The 15674-nt window shown below is 35.5% G+C and overlaps 1 protein-coding gene across 3 annotated transcripts in view; it reads left to right on the plus strand.

Moving 5' to 3' along the window:
* The window catches only part of MTMR2 (myotubularin related protein 2), a 134547-nt gene that overhangs the window by 3174 nt on the left and 115699 nt on the right, over positions 1-15674 (plus strand). The window contains exon 2 of one of the 3 annotated variants that reach the window (XM_037020623.2): positions 4051-4121. The exons of the other annotated variants lie outside the window; for them this stretch is intronic. The gene's annotated coding sequence lies outside the window, so the exon portion shown is untranslated. The remainder of the gene's footprint in view (positions 1-4050; positions 4122-15674) is intronic. 3 annotated transcript variants of the gene reach the window in all.

Consider the following 15674-nt stretch of genomic DNA (forward strand, 5'->3'; position numbering starts at 1 on the left):
TGCTTCTAGCTTTGCCTTCTAGGTCATTAGAGGCCTGATGCTTTAGGTCACAAAAGGGAAATTTCATTTCTTACATGATATCCAGGTAGCAATTTTCCAATCAGCTATAGTTATGTAATCCTGCATTCTTCATAAAAAGTAATTTTCTTTGGTAAGTCCTGCTTGGGATTGCCTTGATTAAGTGAGCTCTTCAGCAGCTCATGGATATCTTGCTTTAGTCCATTCTTCAGCGTGTCCAGCGCCAGAGAAAGTTGTGAAAAAATTCACTGCAGGACACTGATAATCTGGCCTTATTCCATAATTCTTGGTCTTGCTTTCATTCTTGATAAAAATGTGACTTACACAGGATTTAGATAAAACAGTACTGTAGGCTGGATGTGATAGCATGGGTAGTCCTAAGCCACAGAATTGTGAAAAGTACACAGCAGAATTTGACTTTGTATTGGTACTTGTAGGTCCAGGGAGAGGAAATCCTGGGGCAACATACCTCTAAAAACCGAAATCAAAGGGAGAAATAAAGTTTAAAATCCATTTATTGCTTACAAACTGCAGCCCAGCACCGACTCTCTCCCCTGCTCCAGAAAAAGCAAGCAAGTAAGCCCCTCCCCTTAATTTCTCAGGTTTAGATGTGCCCTCGGTTGCCCAGGTAATTATCCATTAACATGGAGATGAACTTCTCTCCACCCCTGAGGTTAGGCACAAGCGCTAAAGCCTGGGGAGATATTCTGGAACTGTGACAATTTTACCCACAGGCCACCACAGAAATCTCGCCTTACAATCTACTCATTCCCCTTATGCAGTAGTCCCTGGGTGAGAAGACTGGAGCACTGTGACCAAATGACATAACAATAACAACAACAATAAAATCATGACAATCCTCAAGCTGGAGGATTCATCTAGATTCAAAGTCTTATGCAGATTAAGTCCATATCTCATCCATTCCATAGGTGGTAGCTGAAGAGGTAGAGTTCAGAGCAATCATCATACAGCACCTGCAGCCAGGGGGCGCATTCAGGCCACAAGGTCCGTAGGAGAAAATAACCTTAAGGGTGATAAGATACATGTTTTAATGACACCAGCATAGGCAAATCTTGTCCATCAGGTAGGATACATGCAAGAGAGTGGTCCTATGATAAAACAGTGGCAGGAATGGGATCTCGTCCTGGTCTATTATATCAGATTTTCACCTCCTCCCTGTGGGAGTTACAGATGGGTCCATATATAGGGCTATGCACTGGCCATAAAGATAAAATAAAACTTCCCCGCAAGATACTCTTACCTCCTGGACGTTTTGGGTACACTGTTGTGACCTTTGGGGGCCATTCAGCTATTCTAGGCACTCACAGGAGGCCAGCTTCCAGGCCTTTCCCCCAAGGTGCCAGAAGGGCCAGCCATCGCTGGTCCATGTGTCAAAATGTCCAGGACCAGATTCATTCAACGGTGTCTTCAGGGCTTAAGGCAGTAGGGGCTGGCAGCAGAATGTTGCTCTGCTGACCATATCCTGGCTTCAATAGCTCTTTGGTTTGGATGCAGGAGAGGCAGCAAGGTGTGTGAGCATATCCACAGGGCTCAAAGCTCCTTTACATGGCTTCTTATTCAAACATCACAGCACTGTCCATAGGCAAGCTGACCAACCCCGTAGACTATTGATGTCTGACTTCAGCCCAGATTTCAGCAAACTATTGTACCTTTCTATCATGCCTGCCCCAGTAGGATTATATGGTACATGAAATTTACACTTTATTCCTAATTGCTGTACCCATTCTTGTAATGCATGTTACAAGAGGTAATTTTGTTTTTTTCCCACATGAAAGCCCAGTCAATACAGATCTGATATAATGGATCTGAAGTATCAAGGACATAGACTCTTTTTAAGTTTAATCTATTTTACGTTCCAGTGTTACCTCGTGTACCAAAATAGCTGTTGGAGGTCTAACCATTGCATCTTCATTTTAGTTAACAGGAGGAATGAAGGGAAGAAGAAAGGCATGGTCCGTCTCTTTAATGGGTACTTTTTTGAATTCACATAGTCTTTTAGGCTTGTATCCAGTTGGTCGCAATATGGTCCCATGGCCATAGCTAGGAAGGCTAGGATACAGTCTCTTCTGAAAGGCCTTGTGCTGAATGACAAATGGAGGTTCTGTTTCTAAGGAATAGGAGAGAATGGATATTGGAGACAATCAGCAGCTTCTCCTGTGGCATACAAATTAATCATTTTAAAGCAAGGAAGACATTTTCTAGTTAAAGTCTACACCACTTCACTTATACCAGAAACATTCTTAGACTTACAAATGTAATGACCAAAATAGAAAATACATGGAAAGAGAGAGATGATATATTATAGCAGAGGAAAAAAGAGAACTGTATTTTGGAAGACTCTAAGCTCTGAGTTTTTAAATTTTCTACATTTTTTGTGTGTTATCTTGGGCTAGATTTTTATAGTCCTAATCTAGGACCATAAAATAAAAGGGATACATTAAATAATTGCTGGGTCATTAAGTGAAAGGCATGTAGAGATCAAATGAAGAATGATTAACTGTGCTATTTCATGTTTTATTTCATTTAAAGAGCTAAAGGAATTGCATGATAAAGAGGTGGTGGTGATGAGGATGATGGCCTACACTGCTCACTGTGCAGCTGGGCATTCATTTCCAAGTCATGCAAACATGGCTTTTATCCCCTCCCCAAGCTGTTGCATCAGACTCTATTTATTTTCTCTCATTTCAGTTCTAAAGTTTGGGTGTCCTTAAGGGAAATATAACTGGCCATTTTGGGCCATGTCAGTTTATGAATGCTTTTGCCAATAATTTGTGTTTGTTTTTATATCTTAGACATAAGAATTTGTTGAAAATTCAGAAAAATAAACGTTTTAAGCATTTATTTGTCACCTAATTTGAATATTAATATTTTAAACATGTAATGGCAAACATGAGGAGTTTGGTCATTTGGGAGTAATTAGAAGAGAGTAGAGAAGTCTCCTTGATAGACCACTGTTCACTGGGCTTCGAGGGTTTAATAGGCAGGAATCACAAATTTGTCTCCTTTCTTACTGGAATGCTGATAACTGCAAGTCATTTAAGTGGGACTTTTTTAGGGGGTTGTGTGTTAGCAAAAGGATAGTAACTTTGGCTGATGATGGGCTAGTGATTACAAGCCCTAATGTTCTTGAGCTGAGCCAAGATGCTTAGCAAAAGTCAAAAATAAAATTCTATATGATACAGATGTTCTCTGTTTATTGGTATTGGATAATACTCTTCCATTACAGGCAAAGGCAGTACCTAAAAATATGAACAGCAGATTAAAGCTTTGCTTTTCAAGTGGTAGACGTTGTTTTAATAATAAATTGTGTTAATATTAATCACTATAAATAACAGCACTTAATATTTATTCAAGAGCTCCTATATGCTGGGCGTGGCATAGTGCTAAATCCCTTAGTATTTATTTTCTCATGTAACCCTCATAGCTGTATAAAGTAAACTATTATTGTTTCCATTTTACAGATGAGAAAACTGAAGATTAAGGAGAACAGTTTGACATTTGATCTCAAGTCTGTTTAAGGATCTGTTTCAGGGCCTATGTGCTTTAAAGAACTTATTGTATCTAAAGATCTGATGTCCCAAGTCCAGGCCAAAACTTGGTAGTTAGGTGACAGTCCCACGACAGGTTGATTGGGTGGGAGTGATGAGGAAATGAGTTTTCCTGACTGCTTGCACTGCTGAGCAGTGGAAGAATAAGGTACCCCAATGCATTAGTTCAGAGTGCCTGTATTTGAAGGTGATTTTCTTTAGCTTTGAATATTTTTTTTTTACGACAGGAAATGGGGTGATTGTTTTTTCTTTGCTTGATTATTAAGGGGATATTACCATTTTTATTCAAAAGAACAATTTTACATTCTGAACATCAGTTAAATTATGAAACAAGTAAACATGATGCCATAGCCTCCTCCCGCCCTTTCTTCCCCTGCAGGTTTTACAGAATACTTTAGAATACTTTACTGTAGGGCTCCTTAAATATCTGAATTCCCCTAAGTTCCTTTGTGTTTGTTTACAGTTAATGTCTTAAGAGCCATTGACATTTGAAGATCATCAGAAGTGAAGATAAAACATCTCAAAAATTATAATGTAAGTGAATGGGAAAATGGAAATACAAAATGGACAAAAGTTAATATTGCCAATAATATTTCTGGAATACATATATGACCTTAAATGATATTTATGTATTTGAGTAACCATTAACTTCAAACTTTTGTCCAATTCTGAGTCCTAGTCCTTAAAATTCTGTTCTCTTCTATTTGGGGAAAATAGTTTTAGTCATCAGTAATTTTCCATCAGGATTCATTGGGCTTCCATATACTGGCTTTTTTTCTTTTCCTCCTTAGTGCTTTGTAGTTTGAGAAGGGCTCCTGTTAAATTTAAAAGTGTATGTGTGTAGAGTCTAAGGTCTTTGCTTTCTAACTGCTGATAAATGTTTTTCCCAATTTTAATTGTATTACTGTTTTGTACGTTTCTTATCCAAAAATATGACCAGTGAGCTAGCTAGCCAACTCCCTTCCTCCCTTTCTTCCTGTCTATAAATATTTAGCACCTGCTATATCCTTCACATTATGTTAGATCTAGAATTCCTAAGACCTTGGTGCTAAAAACAAGCAATGCAATCTTCTTATGCAGTTGGGATATTAGAGATCATCCAGTGTGATTAGGAGTTGTGATGTCTGGAAGTGTGGCTTCAGACCACCTGCGTATTTCAGTCACCTGTGGTGCCTGGTGAACACTGGCTTCCTGAGTTCTAGCCTAGTCCTTCTGCATCACTGGAATGGGCCCAAGGTTCTGCTTATAAAATGAGAACTACCAATTCAAATACCTTTTGGACTCTAGTCCAACTCTGTAAGTTTGTAGATATGGGAACAGACCTGGAGAAGTTTCATAACTTACCTGAAGGCACAGTAAGTGTTAGATGGTCAGGAAAAGGAGACAGTGTTTCCTCCAAAGCCACAGAGCTATTCAGTGCTGGAAATGGTCTCCTGACACCCCGTTCTGGACTTCACTACGTCACATAGTGATTCTTGTTGGGCCAGACAGCTTCACTGTGTATATATAAAATCAACTCATCCATCACTATTTCTGGAAACAAACAGAAAAACCCTAAAAGCATGCATGGATTATTTGCCTGAAAAATATGGACTGTTTCTTCAACTTTAGTTAGATATGTAATTAATTCTGATTTTGAAATCACTGGTTAGAGAAAAACCCTGGCTAGAGAAAAACCCTAGTAGTATAGGTAGAGAAAAAGAACTTTTTTTTTTCTCATGGCACTATCCCTATTTGCCTTTAAGTTTTATGCTTCTGAAAAGGAGGGCTTGATTTCATTTTTGAATGATGGTACCTAGGATAGTGCTATGCAAATGAAGGAAGCTAGGATAGTGCTTTGCAAATAGTAGGTGCTTGATAAACTTGTAATATGAACTATTAAAACTTATTTTTTTTCCTTTCGATTCTATAAAATACTATAGGAGTGACTTTATTTGCTTGGTACAGAATCTGATACTTACATACCAAGCCAGAAACTTTAAATAATTGAAGTTATTTTATATTTTTAATACTGCATGGTTGTGGTTGATATTCACAGTATCTCTGAGGGACTGAAATATTCTGAAGTATTTCCTGAACTATAAGGAGTTTGAATTAGTTTTAGTATTATATGTATTTTATATTTTTTTGTTTATAGTATATTAGTAGTTACTGAGTGGTAACTTTACATTAAGAAATGCATATGAGAATTTTTTTGGAAATAGTCCATGCTTCTTAAATTTACTAGGAAGCTAATTTATAAAACGCTACTATCCAATTTTCTAGATATTTTGGGAAGTGTTTTAATTATAAGATTTTTTAAAAGTACCATTTTAAAATCACTTATTTCTAGTAAGTGTATTATATTTTGTAACTACAGATTTTCTTTCCATTGAATTTTTTTTTCTCTTTTTGTAACTGCAGACTCAAAATCATAAATATAATAGCTCTATAAGGAAGCTTTATTATGTAGTCTAATTTCTTCATTTTTTTATTTTGGGGCACAAGTCAGGGGACTTGCCTGACAGTGAAAGTTTTATGAATATTACAGTATACTTGTGAACGAACAGAATGCCATTCATTGTATTCCTGTGATGATATGTGTGACATTCTTTGAAAACTGTAAAATATCACATAAATGTAATATATTGTTATGGTTACAGCTATGATGATACTATGTTCACTTGAGTTTCCTTGTGATTTAATTGAAAATTTTTACTATTATTTAATTTAAAATCAGAAAGAAAGACACATATACGTGTCACTCGGTGTATTCTCTTCTTGTGGTAGATACTTTCCAGGTTACCTATATTTCTTTTTGACTAGGCTAATCCAACCCAGATTGTCACCTTATATAACCACACAAATAGGATGATCCTTCTATATTAGAAGAGTTCTGTCTGCAATTCTCTATGGGAAAAAATGGTTAAGGAATATTCAGTATTATTCCTGAATGTAATCAAAGTAGCCAGTAGCATTGCTAGCATTTTCTCGTGGTGTTTTATATTTAAAAGCTCTTCCACTTACATTTTCTCAGTTGTTTGACATAACAGCCTTGTGAGGTAGATCCTCATTTGGTAGATGAAACTGAAGCTCAGAGAAGTGACACAATTGTCTGGTATCCCCTGCAATAAGAAATGGGACTGGAACTTGACCTTTGACTCTAAGTGCCACGCTTTCTTCCACTGCCTAAAATCATAACATGGAAATGTTTAAGTTTCATCGGGTACACATTTTGCTATTTAAAAGAAATTCTAAATACTGGAAAATTGATGACAGGTTCATCTAAAGCTAAATGCTTAAAAAGTAGTAATTACAGGCTTTAGAAATGTATTGAAATATATAAACTCAAAAAATATACTGAGATGATACAGCACAATGTAGTCAAACTTCTTGATTCTTTTGTTAGTACTGGGTTCTTTGGTTCTGATTCTACTTCTTAACCATACTCTGGATGAGTCACTTGACTTCTTGAGACTGATTCCCTTATCTGGAAAAAGGGTAAAATGATATCTGCTGTTCTACCATCAAAGGATTTTGTGAAACCTAAATATGAGTGATGATGACAATAAAAAAAAATAGAGCTAATAGCTATGTAGTGTGTACCATGTGGTAGGCACTGTTTTGTGTATTTTACATATATTCATTTAATTCTCATAACAATCCTATGAGTATAAGAATTAACCTTATCCCCACTTTATAGATGAGGAAACTGAGGTACGGAGAAGTTAAGTAACTTCCTCAAGGTCACACAGGTGGTTGAAACAGAATTTATACCAAGCAATCTAGCCCTACAGTTGATAATCTGTCAAAGATAATGTGTGTGAGTGTGCTTTGACACTTGTGAAGGGCTATGCTAATGCTGAGTATTCATACATCACTAATATTCGTAATATTTAAAAAGACATTTCCTCATCCTTATTATACAGGCTGAAGAAAAAGACAAGCAAAAAAAGTCTTCATGATTTATGATTTTTTATTTGAAATACTTTTTTTTATTGAGGTACCTACAATAAAATGCAAATTTTACTGTACAGCTTGGTGAATTTTGATGTGTATGTGCTCATGTAGCCCTCACCCAGACCAAGATATTGAACATTCTCAATCATTTCCCCCATCTCCCCATCTCCCTTCTCTATGACAACCTCCAATCTGTTTTCTGTGTCTGAGTCTATTTCTGTTTTTGTTTGCTTGTTTTGTTTTTTTATGTTCCACATATAAATCAGATTATATGGTATTTGTCTTTCTCTGTCTGACTTATTTCACTTTGAGTAATACCCTCTAGGTCTATCCATGTTGTTGCAAATGGCAGGATTTCATTCTCTTTAATGGCTGACTAATATTCCATTGTATATATGTAGTGTGTCTTTTTTAGTCATTAATCTATTGATGGACATTTAGGTGGCTTCTGTATTTTAGCTATCATAAGTAATGTTGTAATAAACATAGGAGTGCACTTATCTTTTCAAATTAGTGATTTTGTTTTCTTTGGGTAAACCCCAGAAATGGAATTGCTGGGTTGTATGGTATTTCTATTTTTAACTTTTTGAGAACCTTCCATACAGCTTTCCACATTGGCTGCATCAGTTTATGTCCTCACCGATAGTGTGGGAGGGCTCCCTTTGTTCCACATCCTTGCCAGCACCTGTCATTTCTTGTCTTGTTAGTATTAGCGACTCTGGTGTGAGATGATACCTCATTGTGGTTTGATTTATGATTTTTAACAACCAACTAATCTGGTAAATAAAGGAACAGATTTTCAAATTATGGGGTGATACATTACTGAATGATATCAGTACATAAGATTTTTAACCTAACCTTTCCAGGCTAGAGAGAGAGAGAGAAATTGTATGTTCTTCTTTGCCTATTGAATGTTTCAACTTAGTGACTGTAAAACAAAACAAAGTACCTGTGTTAACTTGGCCTATATGATTTTGAAGTTTGTGCTTTTGATGAAATGTTGTATCTCATTACACTGAAAAGGGCATGATTGATTAATAGTAATAGTTTTGTTTTGTCTGGGAAAAACAAAAATACCTATGTAGGTAGCCTGAGGAATGGGAATGTGACTTTGTAATTTTAATAATGAATTCAGATTTGCATGATGGGATAAGAAAATGACATGTGAAGTTTTTTTCTTTTTTTATCAAGGCATGAATTCCCATGTGTTATCTATATTTGTTCTGGTTAAAGTGTTTTTGACCAAGCATTTACAGAATAAGCCAACTCCCCTCTTTTATCGTTTCTGACCTTATGTTTCAATTTGGATGGAAGTGTTTGTTTCTAAAATAAAATTCAGTTTCAGAGTAGTGTGTTTTGAGCTCAAATGATCTGACCAGTTTTCAGTGTGGTATAACATTTTCTCAGCTAGCTGATACATAAATAGCTTTTCCCCTTTAGGTTACTTATGAGTCCGTATAAGTTTTAATTTTAGCTTTCATTTGACTTTGAATCTCAGATTTTTGAAGGAGTTCTGAGAACGTCTTTTAAGGAGCTGCTGAGGGTGTTGGAACTGATGCTGGGACTCAAGGGCCCCCCTAATTTTCCAATGCTCACCCCATCCCTAATGGACACGCCCATTTTGGCTAGAAGACTTTGGTTTTTACCTGTTTTATTTGCTTATTTCCAGATAAGATCTTTGAAGAAACAGTAGTCTGCAGGAAAAAAATCTCACATGTAAACCACTTTCTGTGTAGTCTGGCTTTTCAGGTTTGCTGCTACATTACCAAATAATATACCCTGACTTTTAGTTTGGGAAATATAGTTGAAAGGCCTGAAAATAAAATAACACAAATTAAACTGTATCCAATGTCATGTGTACCTAAGAACCTTGGGATTTTCCAGACTAAGTGCCAACATGCACCAGCTGTTCCAGAACTGAAATCCCCTTTGTTTCTCTGAAGAATACAAAATGTAGTCTCCCATCTCTGTCAGTCAGATGCCAGAATGATAAGATTGTTTATGCTATCTCTTTTATACTGTAAGTTGGTCAAGTTAAAAAAAATTCAGGCTCTGGTGTAGCATTTTAAAAAATAATTATGAGCTATGAATTTGTTTTGGGAATTTTTCTTGTTTTGGGGTTCCTACCAATACTCTGACAATAAGTCTTTTGTGTCCCAAATGCTACACACACTGAAAGCCTTTTATTATTTATTTTTTTAAATAAAATTTTCAACAGAATGACTAATTGAGCATAACAGTTCTTATGACACTGTAGTCCATTGTGTAAGTATTGAGAGCAAAATTTGTATTCCTAGGAATATAGAACACATTACTTAATGTTCTTGGGAAAACATGCTATGTGTGTGCTCAGGATACTACATTGAAGAGAATACTTTTTAAAAAGATTTTTTTTTCCCCATGGAACACTGAAGAAAGTTTGGCAGGAGGAGTGAAGTGCTTTAAATAAGGCAAGTGGTTTAGATCATACTGTAATGGTCAGTCATGACACGACATAAAAGAAATGCAAAGCTCCTAAATCCTCTGGAGCCATTTGTTTACTAGGACATATGAGAAGATAGGTGACTTGTTCCCAATTTTACTTTGAATTGAGAGTGTATAATGTGGTATGTTTATCTGTATCTCTAATTTTCAGAAATATGTTTTCACTTTCACTAGAAATGTTATTATTGAATTTTAAAGTATTTGATCAGGAGAAATAAGAAGAATATAAATAAATATATGGCATTTGTTCGGCTTGGATGTTATTTTCCTGTTAGTTATTGAGAAATACCTCCAAGTGTTAGTGTGACTGACAGTAAAGTAAGGTAATTCCATTAACAGTCCAGCAAATCAGAACAGCCAGAGAGGGTCAATGCTTTTCTAACCTTATTGCCTTATTGAAAAGTACTAGTGATTGAATTAGCTTTGTGATTGAAACTTTGGGCTAGTCTCCTACTTGAATATATCAGAAGTTGCATAGGCTGTGCATATGTACTTGTATGAGGGTGTGTATGTATGTGTGTTTAAATTTCCCCCTGGTATTTGTAGTTAGTATTGATTCATTAGGCTTTTATGTTAACTAAAACTTTTTTTTTTTTTCAAGTTTAAAAGTTTTTACCTTCAGTTGTTGTAGTCAGATCAGAACATTTTATAGTACAGATCTAAGTGAAGAAAGTGCTTTTGGACCAAGTGCTTTGCTTCATTTTAATTAGTGAATTCCTTCTTAAAAGGATACCCTTATTTCTATTTTTGATTTCATCCTGTTTTCTTTTCTGAAGAGTGTACTCTTGTATTTCCACAGTGCTATTTGTGGAATGCTTTTTACGAGTTAAGTATTTAGCATTAATTACTTTCTATAAATCATGCTTTATGATCCTTATTACAGTCTTATAAGGTATCATTATTTTACAAAGAACTTAAGATTAACTTGATCAAATCATTATTTGCTAAGTGTGAAACCAAGCCTCAGTGACCCTAAAGCTCACGTGTTCAGCCACTAAGCCATCTTTGCCATGTCAGTGTCTGTGCTTTGTGTTCTCTTCCGTGGTTCCATTGCATCCTTAATGTCCCTTCATTCCTACACTGTACCATTAAGAGATACTTGTGTATCTCGCACTTCTTTAGACTGTGAATCCCTTGAGGAAAATCTGTCTTCAACTATTTCCACAGTATATAATACATTGACGATGTTAGTAAACCTGGAAGACAGGAGAGGGTGTACCAAAGGACATTTAGGAAATTCCTGCCCTCCAAGTGAAGGGGAAGATAGGGAAGAGCAGGAGGGAAGATGGCTGAGAGGCCTTTAGTTGGAGGCAGACGTTAGTCTTCATCGTTCCGAAGAAGCTAAGGGATTTGAGGCGTGGGGATATTTGGAGGTGGGAAGTGAACCCCTACTATTTGGAGATAGACTTTTCTGTCTGCAGCATTCACAGGGATGCTTGTTAAGTTCAGTAGTACTGAGGCAAGAGTGCTTCTGTTATAGGTACCAGAATTCATTTGTTTATACATAATTTTCTTACCTTCATTGATTGCAGTGTTTTTACCGTAATTGATTCACAAAAATAAATATAACTGAAAAAGGAGAAAGAAAAATATCCTAATTGAAACAAAAAAATAGAAAAGTGGAGAGCAGTTTATCTAATGATACTATTTTGAAAAGCTTATGGGGAGTAATTCCCATCCCCCTACCAGTAATTAGTTCATCTAAACGCTACACTTTGAAGTAGAACTGTTGGACCAAAAGGGTGGAGCATTGTTCTTAGGAATAGTGTAGCAAAGGAAAAAGACATTCTGTTACAATAACACCGGACCAGTAAATGTGTGGGAATGACTAAGAGTCAGATGATGGGAATTCTGTTTTGTTTTTGTGGTGGAAAGAAAACTGTCACTGGCTGAAGGTGGTGGCAGGGCTTCTAGAAAACAGTGTGACTGGGGTTGTCTGATACTGTGCCTCTTACTATACATCTAAGTTCTGTTCTTTCATCTGTATGTATATGTCTTCATTTGATTGTTTTGTAGAACCAGAAGGTAATGTTTAAACAATATTGAATTGATTCTTTTAAATTAGGAATAAAGAGAATAACACAATATAGGGTGGAATGAGAAGAGGGTTAAAGAGAGGGGAGTTCTAGTAACAGGACTGACTTTTGATTTACATGGGCATGGCTGCAAATTTAGATAAACTCATTTGTGAATGTAAATTGTTTGCATGTTCATACAATCTTTGCTCTTTTTTAATGGTTGATAATGAGTCAGAACTTACTATATTAGAATATAATTTCAGTTTTACTGAAGAGGTATTTTAAGCCTTTTGGGAAGGGGAGTCTATATGATAAGTATAAAGAATAGATGGCATTATTAACATGAGTATTCTCCCTATAACAACTTCATTGATTTCTAAAATGTGTGTCTTTTTTTTTTGGCATAGCACACTTGACTTACCTGAATAAAGTTATAAGTGCTTTTGAGGACAGGAATAATTTTGAGGGCCTTACCTTAAGATATTATAATTGTTTTTGTTCCCAAGGGCACTTAACTTCCCATTATTCTAAGGCTTACTAGTTACTTAAAGGTTACCCAATGCCTGGGAATTTTCTACTTATTTATGGCTTAGATATTTGAACCTACTCAATTTTTTTTATCTCCATTAAAGGATTTGTAGGAATAGAAGGAAGAATCATGATAATTTTATTCTTAATAACAACTCTGATTAAAAGTTTGGCAGAAAAGTCTCCACACTAATTAAAAATGAAGAACAAAATTCATTATGTTGCAGCTGTGTGAGGGCTTCCTGTGGGGAAAGTTTATGCCTTATAGCTAAGAAATGATGTTGAAAGACAAGTCTGTGAATCACATTTTCAGATGAGACAACAGTTTGTATATGTGTATGCATGCATGTGTGTGAATGGGGAGAGTTAAAGGTATTTTGACTATCAAGGGAGGAAAAAACTATAAAAGTGGTAGAATCCAGGTTAGCAAATATTTCCATTATTAGAACTATAACACCAGTTCATTTGTGGTCCTAGAATTCTTTTTGTCTGTGTTCTGATTCATAGACTCTTAGCTCTGAACTTTGAGCCCCTCTAGTTTAGCAACTCTGCCTCTCAAGTCTTCCTTATGACTTGATATCATCATTGAATTTAATTCATTGAATGTTATTCACAAAGCTCCCCCTTTCTCAGCACTTCCCCATTTTGGAGAGATGCTCATGATAAAAAAAAGGTTTTTGGATATAGGAATTCACCTTTTTTTGGATATAGGAATTAAGCCTCTCGGTTAAGTGGAATACAGATAATGGAGAAAGATAGCTTAGTTAGAATGAAAAACTGTATTTTCAATTAAGCATGCGTTAGAAAAAAATCCTTTTTATTTTTTTCCTTGGTGGGTAGGGAGGTGGTATTTAGTGATTAAAACAAATACTATGTAATAGCTGTAATTTAATTTGAGTAATAATACCACAGTATTATACTCTTGAATGAAATCTGTGAAACTCTTATAAAACTAAAGAGCATTTAAAAAAGTGTTTTTGGATCACGAACCTGTGAATTTTTATGTCATCTTTTCATTTGCATGCCTAAAAGCTATCCATAGACAGCATGATATTTTTTTTGACATTTTGTGACAATTTCACAAGTCTTTTATTCTTGGTAATGACAGATTAGATCATCTCAGATATTTATTTAATGTTTTTCACAGAAGTCTATTATCCTTTTAAGTTATTTTAGTGTCGGTAAATCTGGCCTACTATTTTATTGCTGTCATTTTCCATACGATAGGTATTTTGTAAAGTTAATCTTCAAAAAGTTCTGATTTTTATTTGGGAAATTTTCTTGGTGAATAAGCATTTGTTAAGTTTGTTCATTTTCCCAAATTAGGAAACTTGAAAATATTAGCAAGAACTAGAAAGAAATAGTCAAGAACTAAAGATGAATGTGCTGAGGGAGACTTATATCCAGGAGGAATGGTGTCCAGGAGGAATTAATTTGGGAAGTCTTCCTGAGAAGATACCTTGTTTCTTAGATAGCCCTATGTATATTTGTTTTTTGCTTTAAACCTAAATCTTAAACATTTTAACAGTAATTTTATTTTCTACATTTTAACATATTATCAACTGTAGGATGCTGTTTTTTTTAAGAGTGGTATTTATATATAAAAAAATTTAGAGTTTAGACAGCATTTTAAAATTATTTTCACTTTGTTTTTATAACTACTCAGAGAGATAAGAGGAGCAAGTATTTTTATCCTTACTTTGTAACATAGAATTGAGGCTTTAAGAGGCTAAATGACTTTGCATGATTTATGAGACCTGATTTTTCTTTCTCTTCCTGAGGTTGAAGTGGGAGAATAGTTTATGTGTTAGCATTTGCCAAAGTGTTCCTTGCTTCATATTGTGAAGATGATTTTTAGTATGGTTATGTATAAATAGACTGCTTCACTTCACCATAGACATCCTTTTTTGGTCATGAAATAAAACTACACAGCATTTGTGATGAAAGCAGAAAGGATCTCTTAAGTTTCCAACAATGATTTAATAAGTGGAACTGGTTGCTAGAGAGGAAATGTGAAATTTCCTTTTCTAGGGTTATTTTTGTCTTGTTTTTAATAAACTGTATTAAATTTCTCTGGCAGAAGACGATCTGATTATGGGTAATTTAGCTCCTTGCTTCTTTAAGAATCAAATTGTTAGAGTCTCATTTGTTTTAAACCACCATTCCTGTGTTTAACTTCATTCTGATAAACTGGAATTCTTTGATGTCAGTGGGAGGTATCCTGTTCCAGCTTCCATTTGGTAAAAATAGCTTACATTGTTTCGGTGTTTCTGTTTGTCAGGTAATGTGCTAAACTCTTTGCATGCATTTATTTAATCTTTATGTATGTGAACTACTCCTGGCATAGGGTAAATACTCAGTATGTATTAAATAAATGGAGGAGACAGAAAATAAAAGAAAAAAGTATGTCAGTTGGTAATAAGTACTCTAGGAAAAATAAAACAGGGGACTGGTAAAGAGAATGAGTTGGGGGGTGGTTTGGAGTGGTTTGCAATTTTAAATAAAATGGCCAGGGAAGGTCTCATGAAGAAGGCAATATCTGAGCAAAAAAGTTGAAGGAATATTTGGGGGAAGAGAGTTATAAGTAGAGATAACTGAAGGTATAAAGGTCTTGAAGTGGGAACTTGCCAGTGTGTGTGAGGAACAGCAGGGAGTCCTGTGAAGTTACAGTGCAAGGGAGCAAAGGGAGAACGTAGGAGATCAGATCAGGGAGGTTAAGTGGGGAAGATTATGCGGGCCTTATGGGCCGTTTTAACGACTTCAGCTTTTATTCTGAGTGTGATGTTTTTTTCTTGAGTAGAAGGGGTTTGTTTTGCAGAGGAGAGACTATATTAGATGTTTTTAAAGGATCATTTTGGCTGCTCTGTTAAGAACAGATGGATGCAGAGGCCAGGAGACTGGTTTATAGGCAATTTGAATCAACCAGAAGGGAAATGATAGTGGTAGCTGAAGAAGTAGAGGAAAGTGATTGATTACTGTTAATGTTCTGATGGTGCAGCCAATAGGATTTCCTGACTGAATGTATAGTGTAATAGAAGCATCAAAGATGACTGCGAAGTTTTTGGCCTAAGAAAGTGTAGAAGGATAGAATTACTGTTTACTAACATATAAGCTGCTT

The sequence above is a fragment of the Manis javanica genome, chromosome 6, assembly GCF_040802235.1.
Source record: "Manis javanica isolate MJ-LG chromosome 6, MJ_LKY, whole genome shotgun sequence".
NCBI lineage: Eukaryota > Metazoa > Chordata > Mammalia > Pholidota > Manidae > Manis > Manis javanica.